Below are 16506 nucleotides of genomic sequence, written 5' to 3'. Positions count from 1 at the left end.
CGGCTAAACCCTTCCACACACATACTAATAGTGCTAGTGCCACTGTCCTATCATCCCAGCCTTGCATTTGATCACATGTGACAGAAGAAATTTTGTAAGCCGTATTACATGAATATATTTCAAATTGAGATCCTGTATTTTTATCGTTAGACGTTTGGAATGTAAAAACGAAAAGTTTGAAACTCCAAAATATGTAAAAAAAAAATGGAATTATTATTATAAAGTGTTCATCTCACGTGTTTTTGTAGATTCCACAATTTTAATGTTACTACGCAAAATATAGTGGCTATGTAATTTTAGTATTATTTTTAACTCTCAATCAGTGATGGAACCATCTAAAATGTTGTTATTTTACTGATAGGCACTAAATCGAGGGACAAGAACGTAGCCAGGAATATTTTTTTGGGGAGGGGTGTCAAGAAAACAGATATTTTCCATTTCAAAGTGGACAAAAATAAGACCCCGTGTTGTTCTTTAAAAAGTGCTAGAACCCGTATCTGTGTTGACAACGATCTTTTGCAGTAAATGCTTGTAATATTGAATGATTTAAAGAATAATAATCGTTTACTAACAGAGTAATTGAAACAATTGAAATTTTAGGAGGGAGGTCCGGACCCCTTGGACCTCCTCGCTGGCTACGTCCTTGACCCTGGGATATTTTTGTTCGTCGCCTTTCAATGCTGCCCATGCTGATATCGAAAAATATTGCTATCAGCCCGTTATGAAAGGTGATGAACTAAAAAAACAACATGAAGCAATTATTAAGTTTTGGAAAAATCCGAATTTAGTTTTTAAAACTCGTACCAGGAACTATTAGTTAACGGAATGAAGGTAAAGCCTCCGGCTATGTAATTGTTTTTCCTACTCCTCATTAATACAGCGGAAATATAAGTATTTACTTCTCCAAGAGCTGTTGGTGTTTTTCTCTTATTTGTAGGTAGGATTTGATTGTGGTTTTTAAAGACTACGGAATATTTGCATTGGTCTATCTGTATTACCAGACCGTGAATGATCAATATCATATCATTGTTACTCTTGACTTACGCCTAATCTCTTAGCCACTCTCTAATCTCTTTGTAGATGAATCCCTCTAATCACCATGGTGAAGGGATGGATTTGACATTGAGGGCTACTTATAGGTTAGCCTTTTGAGTGTGGATTTTAAAGGCTACTGAATATTGGCATTGGTCTAGTATTACCTGGCCGTGAGTAACCAATATTAAATCATTGTTACTCTTGACTTACGCACTAATCTTTCAGTTCTTCCCTGATCTCTTTGTATGTTGAAGAGGTGAACATTGAGAACTGGACTGCACCATTAATATATCTATGACTTTATCTGGAACCTGTCAATGGAGACAAGAACGAAACAGTCGTGGTTTCCATTCCACGGATTGGAGGTTTATCACTAATTTTAAGCACTCTTCACTATAGAAACTTAGTAAGGCTACTACATCGTGATGTCACAATCTCCAATGTTCATTTTGACTTTTAGTAAATATTTAACCACCGACGTCTGGAGATGGTGAGTGAGAACTTTGTAATTTATACTTTTTTGGACAATAGTAAATAAGATTTTACTGTAGAATCTTGGAGCATTGGAAAAACGGTTTATTGTAGTATCACTAGATCAAGGAATACAACATTTTCCAATATATAATTTTTTATTTTGTGCAAGGCCTTTCTGAATCAAAGATTCCATAATCAGGCACTTCACAAATTATCTACATTTTTGTAATAATAATTAATTTTATAATAACATATGGTAAACAATTTGGATGTACGGTTAGCCAGTATAAAATATTTAATCAGAATTAAATTTTAATTTTTTTATAAATTGAGATGAGAGTAAAACTGAATTTTGAATTGGTCCGTCTTCATTATTGATAAGTTTTTCTTGATTTGTGTTAATGTAAAATGTTTCCCAAGCATTTAAGTGTATTGTGTTTGTAACTTCTTTTAATAATCGTAAATTTTTATTAGAGATTGTGTGTCCAGATTCAATACAGTGATTCGCTACAGCAGATTTTTCATTTCTTCCATATTTTATATGTGCAAAGTGTTCTTTGAATCGTGTCTTAATGTTCCTTTTAGTTTGGCCAATGTACAATTTATCACAGTCGTTGCATTTAATTTCATAAATTCCTGATTTGTTTTCGAATGTGGTTTTGTCCTTGGGATTTCCTAAAATTTGTGATAATTTGTTGTTTGTTTTATAAGTGATAGATTTGTTTGTATGCTTTTTAAAGATTTTCTGCAATTGATTTGAAATGTTACTGTATGTTGTACAGATGAATTCTGGTTTATTATCTTGAAGTGGTAGTAATGTTGTTCTAGATTTTCTTAATTTTCTTTTGATTGATTTGTGAAGTATGTTGTCAATAAGTTGTGTGGTGTAACCGTTAATTTATAACAAATTGATAATTTGTGAAGTGCCTGATGATGGAATCTTTGATTCAGAAAGGCCTTGCACAAAATAAAAAATTATATATTGGAAAATGTTGTATTCCTTTATCTAGTGATACTACAATAAAGTTTTTACTGTACAAAATTTGCGTTTGTAAATTAATTGACAGTCCATTTATTCTCACGAAGGACAATTATAAAAAGATTATAATACAATCGAATATGTGAGATTGTTTTAATATTTTAAATTATATTTTTTTTAAGATTTTGAATTCGATTCACGAACATACTGTCAGTAGACATGTTATAGCAATTTTGGATCCGTACGCAAAATTTTGAAATTGTAAACTAAAACTATCTATCTAAAAGCAATACACTGTTTGAGAATGTTACTACGGTATTCTAATCACTTTTCACTGTAATGATTAAATTATTGCACATTAAGAAAGGTTTTATACTTTGACGTATAAGTGTAATATTTAGAATATTTTTTATCAAAAGCATTATTCTATAAAAAGAATTCAGTACAGTATGAACTTTAATTTCATTTACCTAAATACAGGTTAGTTTTTACATTTTAAATTAGTATTGATATTTTTATTGAACAACGATTATGTGATTTTTTAATCCTAATTATAATATTATTTCAAAATATGAACCACGTTTTCTTTGCGGATACTATGCAACATGACATAAAAGGTGAAACTTCTTAGTTATATCCGCAGACACGGTGAAAATATGATGATACGATCATATTACACAAGTATGATTAAAACAGTCTATTATATTGCTGACATCAACATATCAATAAAGTTTTACAGCTTTTTGTATCGAGGCAAAAGAAAATATGCCAATAAATGAAGGATGCACCATGTAACAAACAGTTCATTTATAATGATGAAGTAAATGACAATGTGAGTTATTGATAGTCTCGATTAACCAATGACTCATAATGGTGTGATGCGATTATCGATTATATCGATGAATACGACTGATGCGTACATCGTTTGTATAGGCATGCAGGGCTGTGGCTTTGGCGTGCCCCGGAAAAAAATATTCCGCCGGGCCCCATCATGTCCCGCAACCCTCTTTAAATAGCCTTGGCTCGGCCCGGGCCCCGGTAGAATTATCCGAGAAACCTGGTCTGAGTATGGGCTTGGGCATAATAAATCTACAAGTAATATCTACATATTACTCGTTTATTCTGAACGTAATGTGCGCAAATCAAAAATGCAAACGCAAGAAACACAACATAGCCAGAAACTTTCTTGTACTCACGCTCATCTGTTCATAACGTGAACTATACTTGATTTCTTCTCCTTAATGAGATGTTTAGAGTGAGATAATTTCCTGGAGTATCATGTTTTAACATATTTTTATCTGGTTTAAATTTACTGTTCACACTCAACTCGTTATATTAGTTAATAATAAACGTGTTAGAATTAAATATAAACAAGTATCTCAACCGTTACAATTAATATAACAAAGTTTAATAGTAGGCATCATTAAGGAAATAATAGCTCCAATTTTAATAACATTACATTGGGAGATCATGTAATTTTTTTTCTAAATACCCGTACTATAGTATACCCGTATTATTGTATATAAATTATCACACAGTACAGTACATTAAATATTTATTTATTAGCAGGCTACCATTAAAAATATTATTACGGTAAGTACTGTAACATGAATAACTTAAACACGTTTTACTGCACAATATTTTATTTAAAATTTACTTTGTTTTAATCATATGATTGGCTCATTATTAAAACGTATTAATTCGCTATTAAACTCATAATGTTTTATAAACAACACAGTTCTCGAGCCCTGCGTGGACCTGAAGTGTTTCTATTAAAACGTGCTATGGCATAATTAGATTTAATGTTCTCCTTCGCGAGTAAGTCTCGGTTTTGAGAGGATATTGTTCGCGCGGAATTATAATTAGAATAAACATAATGAGGAGTGGGGAGGGGGAGAGAGCTAGGCAAAGATGTCACGTCCGGGCAGATAAGACGCCATTGTTGAGATAATTAATCTAGCGTCGTTATAATACTTGTCAACATTGTCCTGGCCGCCAACAATGGGCAGGGCTCTGGGAGACGATGCCTCCTGGATCCAAGAATATTCACAATAACAGTAAGAATTGCTACTGACGCCTAAATTGCTCCAGAAATCTGTTGAATAGTTGATAAAATCTATTATGAATTATTTTTAAATGTTTAACTATTCTGTTGAAATCGTAAGAAATTCATAAGAAGTTAATTTAGTTTTCATAAAAATGTTATTTCTTCAGTTTTCATATTAACCTACTTCTGTAAAACCTTGATGACTTTTTTCACTTCCGAACATATTTCAAAGGATATCTCAATATTGGACATACCTGCTATGGCGTAGTCCAGAGAGGGTTATGTGAGTTAAAACCTCCAACCTTGAGGTCTTGAGGTCACTTTACGACAGAACTAACGATTGGCATGTAGTTTGCCCTAAGGGGACAGGCTGAAAATGAGTAGATGGGCTACGGTGAAATTGACCCACTCACAAAATTGGGACTTTCTCATATTTAAAAAAAATAGTAAACGACCTTAAAACGCCAGGAAATGACCAAACTAACGAAAAGGTAACAAGTGGCATGCTTTTTGTCTCGAAGTTACGTGGTGGAGTGGGCTACTGTGAAGTTCGCCCACCCAACATTTTATTCCAAAAAAATGAACGGAAGGAGATCAAAACATACGTTAAAAATGTCTAAACAAACGATTTCAACAAGTTGGACGTGTGAATGTTGAATTTAGCTCCATTTCACCTTCCTATGTACGCGAAGCATCTAAAATATTATGCTGTTGCAGACTTGATTCCTGAAATCTGGAGTCATGTTCGTCTGAAGGGACCCAAAAATAGTTGGTGACCGAAGAACGAAGACGCTCAAACGAACCACTCACATCTTTTCGACATCAGAGACACCCAGACTACAGTACTGCAATGTAGGTAAAGAGGTATTCTCGTCGTCTCATCAGTTGCACAATTGAGCGCACTACGATGTTGATTGAGCGCACAATTGACTGACACGATCCTAAAGAACGGTGGAGCAACCGAGTCTTCTACACATAGGTAAAGCAACTACGGTAGGAAGGGCTGATTCGATGTGAATGTTGAATTTAGCTCCATTTCACCTTCCTCTTACGTGCAGCATCTGAAATCTGATGCTGTTGCAGACTTGAGTCCTGGAATCTTGAGTCATGTTTGAAAGGGATCCAAAAGTAGTCTGGATTTCAGGAGCCAAATATGCAACAGCATCAGATTTCAGATGCTGCATGTAAGGGGAAGGTGAACTGGAGCTAAATACAACATTCACATCAAATCAGCCCTTGCCACCATAGCTGCTTTATGTGAAGTGGTTGGGCCATTTTGGGTGGACCAATATCACATACATGGCCACTTGACAGAACCATAATATATTATAATCGAAGTGAAAATGTATTGAAAATTTAATGTTATAACAATGAAACAGTTAAGAACCACATCAGTGGTCGGTTTAATGTAGGCTCTCTTCAGGGATACCGAAATATTTCAAGATGATAATTAATTGATTGTGTAACAAAGTTTTGACTCAGTCGTAGCGAAAGACTTTGATGTTTGTTACTAACCAGTTAGTTTGTGCTGTTACGTGGTTATGTTGATATTATATTTACGTATGTATAAATCCCCGGTAATCCAGACAGACCCACCTTTAGAAAATTCAGACTACGCCATGCACATACTGTACTGCAAGCATATTTCAAACCACTTTATGTATACTTAGTTTAATATCCATTCCAAAGCACTCTACATAATGAGATTTTATTGCTCCATAATGTAAATTACTGTTATTCTATGATAATGACCTTGATCAACAGTAAAAGTAACGGTTAGTTTATCCATAGCTACAATTGCTATTATATTATTATTATTTGATTGACGTCATATCCATTTCATATCTTAGCTAATCACAATCAGTGTAATATCTAGATTTGGTGCTCAACTTTGGATAAAACTGTGTCGATTAGTGATTACAGTACGATAAAAATAAATTGACTTAAACAATTGAATGAAAATTTAATAAAAGACAACAATTAATTGTGAATAAGAACTTAATGCAGACAATTCTTAGTCAATATCTAGTTCAGAACATTGTAATCTAGCAAAGATTAAAATTGATTGAGGCCAAAATACAAAATAGGCTAAAACAAGAACCCCGGACCATCCGAACGTCGTTATAGCTACAACTGAAAATAGATACATAAAGCAAGAAGCTGGTTGCATGAAATAAACAGTATCCTTCTGAACAAGAAAACTGTATGCCTTATTCATCATCAGTAGTGAAGTACTATCTATATTCATTATGGATAAATTAAATATGAAGCACCTACAAATATACAAATAAAGATTTTTGGTAAGAAATTTCATATCAATAATATCAAAGTGAAAATGTTAATTCACTTGCAAGCACCAAATACGTGGCCTTACATATTGTACCAATATATTTTACTAGATTTAGTTTAAGTATTATGAAAATACTAAAAAAAACATGTGAGTGATGTAAATATGCGTTTTACAGCGTTGACACTTAAAATTTTGTATTTTTTGCGTTTAAAACAAATAAAAAATTAAAATGGTAGCACATATAAGAACGTTTAACTTTAAAAAAACTGTTTTTGTTGTCTACGGTATTTTTTCTGTGGACCTTATGGAACAATACAAAATAATCATAATAAAAAATTTAAAAAGAAAAATATTTTGGCTTATACGTTGTTATTCTTATTTAACATTAGTAAAATATGAAACTATCAAAACCACTGTAAATTCATAATGCATGTTGCAGATCACTGAACTGTATATATCAATAAATTGATTTTTTTTCATCTCGTAAACTTAGTAAGGAAATGGTTTGGTTGGTTTAATTTAGTATTGTACACAAAATATACAAATATAGCTATTTGAATAAAACATTATAAGTGAAATTTTTAAGTTTTATAAGTTTGTTTATCACATGTATGATAGTTTACTCGGGTTACATTTATCCGACCGAAACTTAGAAAAGTTAAAGTTAATAAGGTTAAAAGGGCATAGGGAAGTTTAGAGTGATGTTCGAACACAATCTTAATTCAAACGTAGTAAATAGTGCAATAGTCACAATTTCTATTAATGCACCAGGAACTTAAAATGGATTTTTAACTACGAGTATTTTATAAGAAAGTGGGATATAGTGATGATAGTATTGATAGCAAAATGGGGAAAACAGCACCTAGTAATTAAATATTTTCCAGTTGTTCTAAGATCGATATTATTCCAGATTCCGATAGATCAGCGAAATTATTTTCATAGCCTACTTGTTCGAATGTTTGATGTACGAAATACTGCTTTTGCTCACGAAAAGCAACTGTGATAAATGCTTATTTTTAATACATCGTGCAATATGCATAAGCTCGAAACTATGTACTTTCAATTTGGCACAACGTTTCAACCTTCTTGAATATCCATAAGAAATCGTGAGTAGGAACTTCAAGAAGTTATTAACTGGCTATGGAAAAAAAACAGGTTCTGAATGCGTGTTGCAATGAATTTGCGAAATCGAGATTTATTCACCACTAATGCCCGTAGTATCCCATAGCGCAGCGTAGCGGGTACAACGATTATTGCAAGATAACAGGATCAAGCAAGGTCGAGCGAGGCTGCTGCTTGGATGGGTGACCGCTGAGCGATCCTGTCCTTGCAAGCAGTCAGCTTGCCCGGCCATTGGTGGTGGTTTGGAAGTCACCTTTAAGCCGTTGGTCCCCAGGTTATGTCTTAGAGAGGGCTTCTTAGTCCTAACTTCGCCTGGTAAAATAAGACACCTTCTTTTATTTTATTTACTTTACAGTATCCAAAACCAAAGTAAATGATAGGGAAAAACATGATTTGTGATTATCCATACATGAATTATTCACTTTTTAAGATTTATATTATTATTATTACTATCTAGATTATTGTTTTTAATTTTACATGTATTTTCACGTGTATTGAAAATTCAGTACGGTATTACAACTTTAAATGGAGTATGAATGGTATATAAATCTCTAAGGACGAAGAAGAAATTATTTTACTCTTTGGAGTCACTTTAAAAATTTTAAAAATGTGTTGTTTTCAATTTTTGTAATTTCTGCTAAAGATTTAATAAATAGAGAAGGTCCTAATAACATTAAAAAATCTATGTATGCGTACATTTTTCATCACGCCGACATACACAAAAGAACACAAACTAACAGGATTGACATTTATAACGTGGTGGAATTGTATATTAACAAACAGATGTGCCTGAACATAGACGCTCGGCTTGTAACTCGGGTTGCTGGGAGATATCAGGAGAAGTTAACAACAAACAGCAGCGGAGGTGTGGGAGATCAAACGTCCCAGCAGAACAGTAAAGTCCGCCCGCTTCGCTGCTGAAGATAAGACAAGCATTGTTCAGATAATTAAAATGAAGTCATTAGAGTTCCCTTAGCCTTTCCCTCTTTTCAGAAATTATAATAGGAATAATTGCTCACAGTTTTATACACGACAGTAGCTTTTACATCCTGCCTTTCACAAGCTATTGCATTAAACAATGGCGTTAATTCTGTCTCCAAGGACTGTTGTAAATATTATTACAGTCCTTTATGTCCAGTAATGGAAAATATAATCCGTAGATAATACTCTATTAGTATAAAAACAAATTTACATTAAAAACCAACCTTGCTTCTGAGAACTTGTTTTCTTTAGTACGCCTGATTGCTATTTTTTAATAATGTTTTATTTTATTATATTTATTGTGCTATGAGGAAGAAGTTAGAAAGTACAATCTTGATTCTCCTTGAACTGTAAAATATTATATATTTATTTAGTCCATAATCTTATGTAGATGTTGAAGTATTATAGCCATTTAAGCATCGCAAGTGCCATATTAATATCTGTAAAACTATTAAATGGGGCTCAGAAAATATATACCTCCTTTGTGATCTTTGAAATTATATCTAAAAGTTTAAGGCACAAACCTTTAAGATAAAAAAAATTCTGTGCAATGTTTTCACCTAGAGTCAGGGACATTGCTTTAAATTCGAATGTAAAATAATAATTTTTTAGTAAATTTGCAATAGCCTAGTTGAATCCTTATTGTGGTGAAATACTAAGGTTTCACAGAAATAAATGGTGTTACGGTATTTTCTAAATTTATGTTACTAAGAAATTGTCATTTGGGTAATATTTTAAATATACCCAAAGCAGTTAATAAAATTATCTCTGTCGTTGAATAATAAAAAGCGTAATTAAACAAAACAGTTTTTAATACAGCCGTTCCTAATTGTGTAATTTACAGTATTAGCGACTGCTTTTGAAAACCTACTCTAAAAACTATCTAAAGTAGAAACATGGCACATTCGTCGAGAAAAATGGAAAAAATATGTTAATGAATACGAATTACCATAACGACCACATCGAAAGGAAGCAATCAGAAATTGGCAGATAAATAATGACATTATAATCAGTAATTATTAGCACTATATTAGAATATAATTACCCCGAGTAAAAAGTAATTATTGTTTCATTAGTGACACATTCGTGATGGCGTACTAATGGAATGAACTCTGTGATAGTTGGATGTGTAATGACATAGCTTGTCATCAACAAAGGACGTATCTATAATTAGATCATATGAAACACATTTAACTAAAATGCTATACATTAAGACAAATTTTAAATTATTTATCTACACAATGTATTTCATTATTGAATGTTACATTGGATCCATCACATAGTACAGAATGGTTTACTGTTTCGACTGTCACTGTATGCATTCAGAGACATTGATACATCTTATCAACCTGTTTAAAGTTATTTCAGAGGCATTAAATCAAAACAGATGACTTATAACCATAATGAAATACAAGATAGAAATGTATACATAGTAGCTTCACACAATAATTTTAATTCTTTGTTTGAAGGTTAGTTTTTGACGATGGAAGGATTGTGAAGGAAACAGGATTTTTCCGGACATTTGCCATCGTTCAGTGAAACAATAAATCAGTAACACTACGTTTCGAGATCTGCAATCTGATCTTTTCTTCAGGTAAAGAACTAACCTAATACATAATATTACAAACTAGGTTAAAATAAACAAATTTTACCAAAGCGTTGTGGCACGCCTAAGTCAGGAATCACAACCTACATGTTGTTTGTCAACTTCACTAACTCTATAAACATGCACTTAATAAAAAACTATACAAAACACTAATCATTAAAACTGAAGTACGGAATATTTTAAGCTTATTTATTTTAACCTAGTTTGTAATATTATGTATTAGGTTAGTTCTTTACCTGAAGAAAAGATCAGATTGCAGATCTCGAAACGTAGTGTTACTGATTTATTGTTTCACTGAACGATGGCAAATGTCCGGAAAAATCCTGTTTCCTTCAATAATTTTAACTTGATCCCGAAAAGGGAAAAGTTGTACTAAAATGCTGTAATGAAACTATTAACAGTTGCACACACCCAGAATGACTCATAATCCCGCGATTAACTAAACAAACGTCACTGTAGCTCATTTCTCATATTGTACTTCTCTCAAAAGAATATTATAGTATATATTACAATAACACGTTTTTGTCATCAATATTCATCTATTTACGAGAAACAATTCATATATAAATACTTATACTAGACTAACTATGACCATTTAATAAAGGCTACCATTTTAATATAATTGAATATACATTTATGATAAGCCATTTATTATTACAAATCAAATCTCTCATCGGTTTCTAACATGGAAGGAGTAAGAAAACCATATGTTGCGTAACAGGTTTTGCTGAAGTTGCATACAAAATTTCAAGTATATATTTAATCTCATTCTCGAAATGTCCTATGAAGATTCAGACAGACAAACGGATTGAAAAAAAATTGATGAAATACAAAAGAAATTATGCCAGCCTACTGAATGGTAGGATTCGATGACGCTCAGCCAAGTCTCAAGAATGGACATCCACCTTTACAGATGGAATTTTTCTGGAGATATTTTACGATAGTTAGGCTACTTGTGTTACTGTGTCGTAATTCGTGTTTCACTTTACTTACAAATTGATTAATTGTGAGATTTTCTCATTTGCCAACATGATTACTGAAAAGATCGCTGACGCTTAATCAAATCTTATGAAATATCCTTGATTTAACTCGATGTTGCCGATATATCAATGGAAATTCTTGTAATATTTATTTAGGTCAGATGGGGATCGTTCTACAGAAATTGTACGAACGGACAAACACAACCTAAATATGTCCTGCTCCTGAAGGGATGGGTTCGTTAACGGTCATATAGTATAGTATTGAATTGAAGACACTTGGAGCAATTGGAATTTTTGTTAATAGTAGTAAATGTTATTAAAACAATAATTTTCCAATATAATTATATGGACGTGGTCTTTCTAAACCAAAGGTTTCAACGTCAGGCGTCTATGTTCTTTCCATAAAATTTACTAATATTTTATAGCATTAAAAAGTGTCCATTCGTCGATGTGGGTTAGATAGAAGGATATTCATCGTACTTATGATATTTACCATGTATAACATTCTGTAAGATATATAGAAATACAGATCTACACATTAAGTAGCTATAGTAGGAAGGATTAATTCAATTGAATTTTGAGTTTAGCTCCAGTTCACATTCCTTTTATTGCAGCGTCTGGTATCTTGTTTGAGCTTTTTCGTCTTCGACTTTCTTTGGATCTCTTCAGACGAACATGACTCCAGAGTCCAGGAGTCAAGTCTGAGACAGCGTCAGATACCAGACGCTACAATAAAAGGAAGGTGGACTGGAGCTAAACTCAAAATTCAATTAAAAAACATATATGTTGTATCAGGTGGCCCCATTTTCTCGGCCCGGGTGAACAACATAAGTTATAGTTAAGGAACGTATAAACAGAACTTAGGGAACACATTTGTATCCTACCGACATAATGTTGCAAATATTTTAAAAGGCCATATCAACATGCGGTATATAATGTTTCTCTACAATAATATGTTAAGAATTAAACTGGACTTTTTTAGGAGAAACGGAGATTCCATCCTAATGACTATTAAGGTCAACGTTTTGGCTCAATAGAGTTTTAAAAGAGACTTGTAGAACCAATGCTCTGATTCTGAGTTATACTTAGAATCATCTGCTGATGTGACACGGTATTGTTTTCTGCAGCGTCAGTTATGTTTTGTACTGCGCTGAGTCTGCAGAAAGCGGAATGGAGTCGAATTTATGTGAATTGATGACTCCGTTATCAGTGAATGTCACCTGCTGTTTAAAGCAGTAGAAGTGTTGTTCGTATAATAGTTAGTTTATAAATATATGTTTAAGGCTACGTTAGTAATACAGTGATATTTTTTACACTAGGATGTTGAGTCAAATATTAATTTGTTACCCATGAGGTTATTGTTTTAATCTATAATCTATATTGTTCCTTTGTGGAGTTTATTAAAAATGGAATAGGAGAATTCAGCTTTTTACAATTGAAAAACGAGTTCCGTACTTCGTAAGTGAATAATAATAATATATTTATTTTCTCACACAAGCATTCCAAGAGTTACATAACAATAACAATAGTACAAACTTACCTTAATCTGAATGCTAAGCCTGGAATGATATAAAAACGTATAAAAAGCTTGAAGAGAAAATAAAGGTGAACCTCCAAGGCCAAGCCATTGTGGAGAAGCAATTTAAATTTAAAAACGTGAAATAGGCTTAAACAGTAACACACTTATAAAACAATGTTTTATGAAATAAAAGAAAAACTCCCAAACATTAAACAAGTATACTGAAATTTATATTGCATTACTCATTATTTCGTTTGTCATTAACTTACATACAAGTCACTAGGCTTATATACAAAGTGTCATAAAACAATAAATACAATCAGAATTAAAATATACGTACAAAGTTTGGGGTGTTCGAAATTATGCTACAAACATAATAGTTTGCCTTGTTATTTTGAATCATGATTTAATTACCTTCAAAATAAAGGTTGTTTGTTAGACATTTAGTTTATATTATGAATTTTAATGTTATGACTTCAATTCTTCCCAGCCATATTTCCGCCTATGAATCTGGCTGAGCGTTATCGAATCCTATCACCATCGGGGTTATCTCGATAACGAATTAAATTACAGACAATATTTTGAATAGTATATTATTTTTACTATCTTGGGCACGATATAATTAGGAATGTCCCTCATTCTATCCTTAACGATGTGTGGTATAGTGTATCGAAGCTTGTTTTGTTGTATGTGAACCTAAAAAGTAACCTTTCCTTGACAAAAGTAACATTCACTCGCACATAACATAGTCAATAACAGTTTAATGACTTATTTTTCACGTTTTGGTAGTTAAAATATTTGATACATTACGATATCATCAATATTTATAATATATTAATTACCACCAAAATTGTTTTGACGATATTTATCAAAATAAATTACAGATAACAGTTTTCAAGCAATTTGTTAATTTTTTTCAGTAGCTATTATTTACAATAAATTAGCTGCTTGATGTTTTCCATTATCTATATTTATGGCGGAAAGTAGATTTAATTAGCGAGGTATTTGTAAACTACCCCTGCGGGGTTTCTAAGTGTACACTGGGAAAGGCATGCATCTGACGCATACAGTATACATAATGTAGAGCAAAGGTAGGAAGGGTTGATTCAATACGAATGTAAGTTCAGCTCCATTTCACCTTTCACTAAGTGCAACGTCTGAAGTCTAACGCTGTGACTGCTGGAACTTGGAATCAACATCGTCTGCATTGTCTCAGTGCAATGTCTGCATTGTCTCACTGTGCAATTGTGCACCTGAGACAATGGGAACACCACTTCCTCTGGATTACATTTGCTTGTAGTCTAGGTGTCTCTGACGTGGAAACTATGTAAAGAGTTCCTATTGAGCTTTTTCTTCGTTGATTGTCTTGGATCTCTTTAGAGGGATATTGATTCCAGATTCCAAGAGACAAGTCTGTAGCAGAGTTTGACTTCCGGCGCTGCGCTATGTGGAGGCGAAATGGATCTGAACTTAACATTCGTATTGAAGCATATACTTGTTTCGTGTACTACTATACGTTAATATATTAATGCAAGCCATACTAAATAAGCGTAAATAGTTCATCTAGGTGTAGTGTTGGGCATGTATTTATAGCAACGGTTAGTTTAGTATCATTTAATCAACTATGATAGCATTAAATGTATTAGGGGTTGTTTTGCATTGTAGTAAATGGGCATCATTTACTAAAATGCAATTATCATAATGAGAATTGTGAATCATGACTAAATACACGGGACATGGCCATGGTGGCCGACCGTAGCAGGTTGCGGGCGAGTCCTGGACTTCACCGGTTGTCGAGTGGTGGTGATTGCCTCAATTGGCCACAATTACCGATAACCGAGTAATTTAAACAAATTAAGTACGCTGGCAATTGAAACTGATAACGCTATTTAAAAAGGCTGACGCACATTGTTCATCATCTCCATCGTTGCGTCGTTCATGACCCTGGTGAAATTTATTTAGAAAGAAAAATTCAGTGTAAGAAGCTTAGTAACGTAAATTTGCGAAACTTTTGTGGCATCTAAAAATCACTAGAATACAAAGTATTATAGCTCTATATTAAGAAGTAGAATAATATTTGACACTAGATAAACAAACAATAGAATCTCTCTCTCTCTCTCTCTCTCTCTCTCTCTCTCTCTCTCTCTCTCTCTCTCTCTCTCTCTCTCTCTCTCTCTCTCTCTCTCTCTCTCTCTCTCTCTCTCTTTCTCTCTATCTCTCTTTCTCTCTATCTCTCTGTCTGTCTGTCTCTCTCCTCACTTTAACGATTAATTTATTTTATGCTTGGCCGTATCTGTCACATGTGCGTGTAAATAACCAAACAAACATATGATCGGAAAACCAAATATATTTAAATATTTATATAGGTATATTTAAATAGCTCTTTTAATACAACATTTCTTCAAGTCACTATTATGCCTTGTTAAGGATCCATTATTCCGCTTTAGCGGTAATCTGAACTCGTCTCTGAATAGTTTTCAGTTACATACTTTATTAAAGATGAAGTTGTAGTCGGTGGAATGGACAGTGAATTTGTTTGCCAGCTTGTACCGATTTTTATACTTAGTTTAATTAATTTTTTCTGGATTAGCTTAGTAACACTTTTCAAAAATTTAAATTAATGCAGAGTAAGAATTCTGTTATTAATCAAATCAAACTAATTTTATGTTCATACAGGAATTTAATTAAATAAATTCTTCGAAATACCTGTGCAATTTCCTTGAAGCTTTAGCCATTAGCCAACCACTGGTGGGAAGGGATGCAAAGCAATATACTCCTCCTAGTTATACCATTGTCAGATGAGGGAGAAAGTACCAGAGGGGACATATTTATACTGAAAAACTCGCTCTCACCCTTAATGGGTGGTTGTATAGATTATGTTGAGTTTCAGTTTGAGTTAACATACTTCCACATTATTCTAATTATCGTGCAAACCATATTAAAATTGTTCTTCCATGGGTACCTGAATCTGACGTTTCCTTTATTGGAAAATGTGCTATCAAAATAAGATTTAATACTCAGTCACCAACTGGGGCTGGAGGTTTAGGGAATATCATTCACCAAGAAATGATAATTAGAATAAACATAATGAGGAGTGGGGAGGGGGAGAGAGAGCTAGGCAAAGATGTCACGTCCGGGCAGATAAGACGCCCATTGTTGAGATAATTAATCTAGCGTCCTTATAATGCTTGTCAACATTGTCCTGGCCGCCAACATTGCCGAGTCTCTGGGAAATGATGCTTGGATCCAAAACTGTTTTCACAGTAATAATCTACCCCTAAATCTAAAACCTTCTCTTCTGAAAATTATAATTTAATCTTTATATTTGATGAGTTATATTTATATTTTTAATAAAATCCCAACGGAATTATGAGCAGTTGTTATTTTAATGTACAATATTGTTGGATTTCTTTTGTCCCTAGCTAGAAATTCTGATCAGTAAAACAACGATTAAACGTAATATTGCACTTATA

The sequence above is a fragment of the Homalodisca vitripennis genome, chromosome 3 (assembly GCF_021130785.1).
Source record: "Homalodisca vitripennis isolate AUS2020 chromosome 3, UT_GWSS_2.1, whole genome shotgun sequence".
NCBI classification, from domain to species: Eukaryota; Metazoa; Arthropoda; class Insecta; order Hemiptera; family Cicadellidae; genus Homalodisca; species Homalodisca vitripennis.
This window is presented reverse-complemented; position numbering follows the sequence as displayed.